Source organism: Strix uralensis, chromosome 4 (genome assembly GCF_047716275.1).
Source record: "Strix uralensis isolate ZFMK-TIS-50842 chromosome 4, bStrUra1, whole genome shotgun sequence".
In the NCBI taxonomy this organism is placed as follows: Eukaryota; Metazoa; Chordata; class Aves; order Strigiformes; family Strigidae; genus Strix; species Strix uralensis.
In genome coordinates this window covers 93811441-93818639 of record NC_133975.1, presented here as the reverse complement: position 1 = coordinate 93818639, position 7199 = coordinate 93811441, and the positions used below count along the sequence as shown (strand labels likewise).

Sequence of the window (7199 nt, the reverse complement as noted above, 5' to 3'; positions counted from 1 at the left end):
TTACCACAAAGAGTTTCAGCTGCAATAGCAAGTGCAATGTGTGGAAACCAAACCTTGGAAACGTGGAAAATGTTGGCACAGGGATGGGCACGGAAACCTAGTGCTTTCCAGCATAGCGCTCTCAGACTTGAGGGTTAATTTTGGGCAAGGTGGACTTACCTTGCCTTCTGGAGGAAAAGGAAAGGAGTAAAAATCCAATAGGGAAAGCGGTGGAGAATATCTGTAGGAAGCATGCAAGCTCCTTTGCACACCTAATTAACGTATGAAAACTCATCCTAGCCAACAGCAAAGGCTTTTGCCCCTGTGACAGGTCTGCTTACAAGAGCTGGGTCTCTCAGGATTTGGCTGGAGCTGTGGTACCTGTTAGGATCGGTAACGGCGGGCCGAGTCCCGGGCTCCTTGTGACCCCAGGGTTTAGCTGGGCAATCCCGGGTGTTTGAGGAGCGTGACCCAGAGATGAGGCTTTCGTGGTTACAGATGGAAGAATTATGCCCAACGCCTTAATCGTGTGATACCACACACAAGGAAGAGTGCAAGGCAGATACAAGGCCTGTCAGCGGCTTCCTCCAGAGCTGCGCCGGGTCGCCCAGAAGCGGCCGAGGTGGCGGGATGGCGGGGGCCGAAGTTTCCCCGCGTCACCGGCGAAGGGCGACAGGCTCAAACGCGGGGGGGAAGCGGCGGCCGCTGGTGCCGGTGCCGGTGCCGGGCGAGGAGGTGGGCCCGGGCTGCCCGCAGCGGGCGCTGCTGCGGCGGGGCCGGGGCCGCCCCCGCGGCCCCGCCCGCGCCTCACCCCCCACCGCCCTCCCGGCGGGGGCTCGGCGGCGGCAGCGAGGGGCCGGTCGCGGCGGGGCGCGGGGCGCGGTGTGCCCGCGGCAGCGAGGGGCCGGCCGGGCCGCGGCGGGGCTCGGTGTGCCCGCGGCAGCCGGGCGGCAGCACTGCCTGCGCCGCCGTCCCCGCCGCAGCCTGAGGGGCGCTGAGGAGAGCGAGGGATTTTTTGGAAGAGGCGCGGAGAAGAGCCCCGGGAAACCGCCGGCCCCGCCCGCAGGCGCACGCCATGGTGCGGGCCCCCCGCCGTCCCTGAGGAGAGGCGAAGCGGGGGGCGGCAGGGGACGGCGGCGCGGTTGCTAAGGTAATGGGAGTGGGCTGCAGGCAGGGCTGGGGCAGGGGCTGCGCTCGTCGCCGCGATTTCCCCCTTTATCCGCATCTGTCTGGCGGAGCGGTGGCTGCTCAGCTCTGCCCCCGCAGCGGGGTCCCGGTCCCGCCGCCCACCGCGGAGCCCCGGCCCGGCTGGAGGGCGCTGCCCGGGCGGCCTCGAGGCGGGGTGGGGGAGTTCGCTTCGAGTTGGTAGTAGCGGACAAGTGCGGGGCGGTGCGTGTCTTACCTCGGGGTGTGGGGGGGTGTGTGGGTGTGTACTGGCCCGGGGGGGGGGGGGGGGGGGGGCTGTGCCCCTCTTCCCGGGCCGGGCGGGCCCCCCCCCGAGCGCAGCGGCGGCCGCGGTTCGCCCCCCCCGCGGGGCCCTGGGGAAGGGGGCCCGGCCCCGCGTCGCGGTCCGGGTCGCCGGGGGCGCCTCGGCTCCGTCCAGGCGCTGTGGGGGGTACCCTCACCCCTCGGGGCGCGGGGGGGCTCGGGGCAGCGGTGTCCCGGCAGGAGCAGGGGCTGTGCCGGGGCAGCCGGGGCTCGGGGCGGGGGGGGGGGGCACGGGGCGAGTTGTGGTGCCGTGAAGGCGCAGAGCTTTCCGGGGGGAGGCCTCGGAGAAGCGCTGGGGTACGGCTTGAAGGGGGAGCTGGTGCCCCGTGGGAAGACTGGGAAACTGTTTCGCTTCGGCGGTGTGTGGCAATAATACACTTTCATCCGCTGACAAAGTGCGTTTGCATGAAGACAGATCGGTGTGTGAGAGTAAAGCTGCCGGGCACTCTCCTCCCAGAGCCTTAATCTCCTGTGACACTAAAAGCATCTTCTTAGTCACTAGCTGCGACGGCATAAATAGAGGAATAGGTTGTAGGGCCAACAAGGAGCTTCAAGTGTATTTTTCTGAGGAAGACGCGGATTTTTGTGTAGATAACGGCACGCTGCCGCTTGTACGGTGCAGACATAATAGCAGTCAGGGCTGCCGCTCCAAGGAGCTGACTACGCCTGTGGCTCTGATCTTGTCGTCCCGTGTGTTCTTGCTGCCGGACGCAGCCCTCGCTGGGACGGCCTGGGTAAGTCGGGGCTCGCTCCAGCTGACCCCAAGGGGCTCGCCACAACGGCACCCCGGTTGTAGCCTGTGCGCTACAGAGCAGCGGGACACGTCCCAACACTTCCCTGGAACGAAAGATTATGGATATGCATGATTGCTCCTTGATTGTTTTTTATTTGCTGACTGCCGGTGTGTAGGGATTGGAAAGCAGGAAAATCTGTCTTTGATAAATAAAGCCATACTGTAAAACTCACCTTTGCGTTGGCGTGTCACACTGTATAATTGGTGGCTTCCCACCCCAAAGAAAGCTGCGTTTCATTTGTGTTTGTGTGTTTCTGTGGGAAGTGCTTTGAGAGCTGTGAGTGTGAAAAGCACTTTATAAAGGTACAGTGTTATTTGTAATTGCTCGCTGGAAAGCATAGTGAAAGAGCTTAACTGGAGTTCAAAGCTTTGGGGATTTAAGGCATTTGATATCATCATAAATACTCTCCAAGGTCAATTTGGGTTTATTTTGAAATGGAAGGTTGTGTATCTTTGCTTTCCTTTTTTGTTTTTGAATGCCAGATTTATTCTAATCTTGCAGATCGGAAGAACTAGCAATTGTTCGCCCTGTGGTTATGATCCATAATACTTTCTCACCAGCTGACTGGGAACGCTTTTGCTATACTTCTCTATAAATCTGCTTTAAAAGGAGGTCAGATGTTGAAGAGCAGTTGTTGACTTGGGGACATATGGTTACAAGCACAGAATAACAGTGTTCGTTGCTTGAATGTGTGTGTTAAATGCTGAAGAAACTGTTTAGACTCTGCCAATATTGACTTTATTTTTCGATGAGCTGTTCCTTTTTCTAACGACCTAATAGAATAATTAATGGCAAATATTTCAATTTCTTTCCTAACTGGCTACAAGTGTGGTGGAGTTTAGATAGCTCTTATTTTTTTCGATTTTGAACTGTAGTAGTGATCAGAAGGAGAAATAGTTATTTGCTATACATCTCATACTGAGGTTTATAGTAATAAATGTTTGAAGATTGCTGTTCACCTACCCGACTGATTTTTCCAGTTACTTCTTACTGCCCTTCCTTCTAAGGAAAGGCATAATAAGAAGCTGTATATAGTCATTGTCGACACTGCTTGCCTTAGTTTCTCTCCGATGATTCCTGTGATGTGGGTAGTGCAGATAGCTGTTTTAATCAATGACACCTGAGGATAAGAGGAAAAGGTGTGTCCTCTTAAAGCAGCAATTACCTCCTTGCTAACCACTTACAAGGTGTTTCAGCGTCTAGCATGTAATTCTGGTGGAGCACACTGGTACGGCAGTGGTGAGCAGAGCACTGTTCATTCACGGGAGTAACTCTGCGTTGGTTGATGTTTCTAAGGCAGCTGGAGGAAAGCTGAGTGTCTGGGCTGGAAATGTGAGGATCTGTCGTCGTCCCTTTGAGCAGCCAAGAAGGGGAGAAAAGGGGAGGGCAGTCCTGTCCCAGCAGACTGCAGCAAACTAGCAGATGGCAGGGAAAGAAAAGAAGCTGCTGTATGTGGAGTAGCAGGAAGACAAAATAGCTGCAGTGTGTCATCTTAACACAGTACGTTAGGATGCGATGTTAGTCTGTGGTGAAACTTCTGAATCTTGCAGTGCTGTGGCTCAGGCTTCCTAATGGAAATACAAGGGTGTTGTAGGGTGATTATTTTTTTGCTGTCCTCAATAACAGTATGAGTCTTCAGCTTTTCAAGAATGAGGGATAGCTAACCTGGAGGCTTTGACTGGAGATACCTTTGATATCTAAATAAAACCCTGCAGTTGTAAAGTGGCAGCAGAACGAGGGTGAGCTGCTGCTCTTCCCATGCCCAGTGTTACAAGAGTGCAGTTTTGCCCTTACGATTGGTTATTGTGTTGTGTGTGCTCATCACCTGGAGCTTTGGTCCGCGTTTCTGCAAGCACACTTAGGCTCTCTAGAGGGGAAAGTGTATAAACACAGGTCCACTTCACCAAGCAGCTCTGGACTGTTCAGAGTATGAATATTGCATCTAGCTGTCACAACTGGAACGCTCCTGGTTCCTCATGGGAACCTTATCAACTTCTTCATGACTGCATTATTATCTATGTCAATTCATACCACGGTGTAATAATTACAAAGAAAACCTGGGTACAATAAGAATGTTACGTTGATGGTTTGGAAGGGTGTTTCTTCATGGCAGTTTTTGAACTGCTGTCACCAATGTGGCGGAAGACAGAACTCTGCCATCTGAAGTTATCAAACAAGATGTAAGCGAGACATTGTGGCCCTGTGCTGTCACAGAAGGTGTAGTAGCATTTTTAACCCTGAATAATTGCAGCTCTGTCTGCATATGAGAGAAAAGATGACCAGAGCTGTGCTGGCCAAGCACCAGTCAGAAACACTTAGGTGCCTGTAGGTGATGATGGTCACCACCCAAAACCCTGGGTTTTGGGAAGCATGTGGACAAGTCAGTGGCTTGGTTCCTGTGAAGTTACACATCCGATTTCCTCAGGCTACAAAACTTCCTCTGTGCATCTTTGAGCACTTATGTGTAGTTGAACATCTGTCTTTGTATTCTGAACTAAATTATTATGTCCCTACATCTCTTAACTTCTTTTTCCTGCAAATTTCTGCCTCCGCTCTTCATCTCTTAACTTTCTGTGAGGTGACTGTGAAAGCACTGCTCACATGGTGGTGGATTTATGGGGCTTTAGAGGTGACTAGAGTGCACCCAGTCTTTGAAAAATTTGGCCTATCTTTATACCCTTGAAAAGGTAATAATAGATGTGTCATGGGGAGTTCTAAACTGTGTTTGATTACAACTTCCCTGTAGTGATACAGCAACTTTTGAAGTTTTTACAGGTTGATATTAATGTTAGTGAATACAGTGTGTTTTCTTAATCTATATAAATTTTATCATGGAAAGGCTTTTCCATGATTTCAGTTACTGTTTCCAGCTGGAGTAATAGCATATTGTGGTGATTGGGGAATGAGCTAATTTCTGCTGTTGTGCTCTATGAAGAGGAGCAAGAAAGAGGCGCTAATTTGTATTTTCCTCATTGGTTGTCAAGCTCTAGAAAGACTGTGGAGTCAAGAGAGACTGCTGCTACCCACTTGTGTTGCACCAGATCTCATACTATTTTTTAATGTCTCTGTAGTTGGTGGCAAAGAATGTGGAGAGAAAGAGAGGTAGATTAAAATTTCAGTGAGCAATAAGATTCTGACATTTGGACGTCCCAGGAGCTCTGCATTGTCATGCTGGAAACAGCTATCCATTCCTAGACTCAGCAGCAGCAGAGTAAGGCCCAGGTACTGCACTTCGCCTACATGGTGGTGGTGGGCACCACAAGGTAGTTAGGCAGTGAAAAGGAATTAGTGGTGTATTTTTGCGGGGAATCTTCAATTACACGTTACAAACATCATCCCAGTGGAAAGGGACAATGTTTCATCTTTTTCACTATGCTTATAGACCTGGCATCGGTGGTGAAAGGTTCACAGGGGAGTTAAAAGCTCCTCAGATTGATTACTACAGACCTACTATGCTATGGAGATGTGTGTTGAGCAAGTGATAGCTAATGGTTTGAAAGTCAGGGCATATATGTTCAATTTATTGCTCTGACATCCATTATGTGAATGTGGAGAGTCACTTAATTTCATTGTGATTTAGTTTATCATTTTGTAAAAAAACCAATATTTGCCTCTGCCACAGATGAGCAACTAGTTTTAGATTATGCCTTCACTAGTGTAACAGCAGTCTGGCATCGACACGTATTAGCTCACTTAAAGGAACTGTATTTATAGGAGAATTATAGTATAACAGCAGTAGTAGTAAAGTATATTAGTATTTATAATGTGCATAGCATATATTGGCATTTATGGTGGTTCGGTTATGGCATTGTGGAGTTGAGGGTAGATGAACCACTGCAGTGGGATTTGTAGACTCTGCTGAACTGTGTGGGGGTGTGAGCTTGAGCTAGCTAATTCAGGAGTGGCTTAGATATACATTGCAATTACTGAAGTGATTTGGACGTAATTTGCATCTGAAAAGGCTGCGTGGTGTTGTGATAAACAGTGGGGCAGTGAAATCATAGTATATTGCATCATGTCCTTGAAGTACATGGGATGCAACCAGTTGTGTTCATGGGACACCATGCAGTACCCCTGGTGCAAATCTTCAAAAGCACCTGTGCTTTTGGGTAGCAGATTTCCCATTTTATTTGATTGCAGGGTACTTGCAATTTTCCATCCTCTTGAGAATGAACAACCAGCAAGAACTCTCAGCACTTTGGGGCGTTTTAAATGAGATTGTGCAGTCACTGATCAGTGCAGGGGTGGATTGGTTGTTATATCAACTTGCTTTAGACTACTTGAAGGTAGCTTTATTTTAGCAAGATCTGTTTGGAAGAGGGAGTTTATGTGGAGTAATTCTGAATTTGGAATCTAACAGGTACTGGGGCCTATATTTTTTTATTTTAATATTTTGATTTTGTCAGCCTGCATTAGAGCATCCATTAGTTTGTGCTTCTCATTCTTTGAATCACTTTTCTTCAGTTGTTTTCAACTTACTGGATAGAAAATGCAGTCCATCTCCCAGAAGTAGCTTACTGTAGTTGCAAGTAGTATTTTCTATGGTGCATAGAGCACAAGGCACATTCAGAGATGGTGTATTTGATGGACCAACTTCATAGACAGGATGCTCTTAGCACACTTTAACTGATCCGAGGAAATGATTTTTTCAAAGAAGGATTTATATTGGAGAAGGGATTAGAAGTCTGCCCACAAGCTCTGTATTATCGGTGCAGTTACTCATTTTCCACAGGGAATGATTCTGGCCAATAACTTGGCATTGTTGCAAAACAACAAAAATACAACTTCAGCTCCCTCCTTTGCAACTGTTCCTTGCAGACTGGATAGCACTTTATAAATACTGCGGTAGTTTGGCATCACCAATTTAGATGAAGTTCAAAGTTGGACTATATCTATCTCTTTGCATTTCTAAATTTGTGTAGCACTGACACTTGTTTC

At 49.4% G+C, this 7199-nt stretch overlaps 1 protein-coding gene across 3 annotated transcripts in view; it reads left to right on the top strand.

Moving 5' to 3' along the window:
• The first annotated feature begins 930 nt into the window (after positions 1–930).
• Positions 931–7199, top strand: part of RGS6 (regulator of G protein signaling 6) — a 288338-nt gene continuing 282069 nt past the window's right edge. For 2 of the 3 annotated variants that reach the window (XM_074867962.1, XM_074867960.1), the window contains exon 1: positions 931–1129. The gene's annotated coding sequence lies outside the window, so the exon portion shown is untranslated. Of the gene's footprint in view, positions 1130–2099; positions 2202–7199 lie in introns of those variants that run through there. The other variant, XM_074867961.1, reaches the window with a different exon arrangement.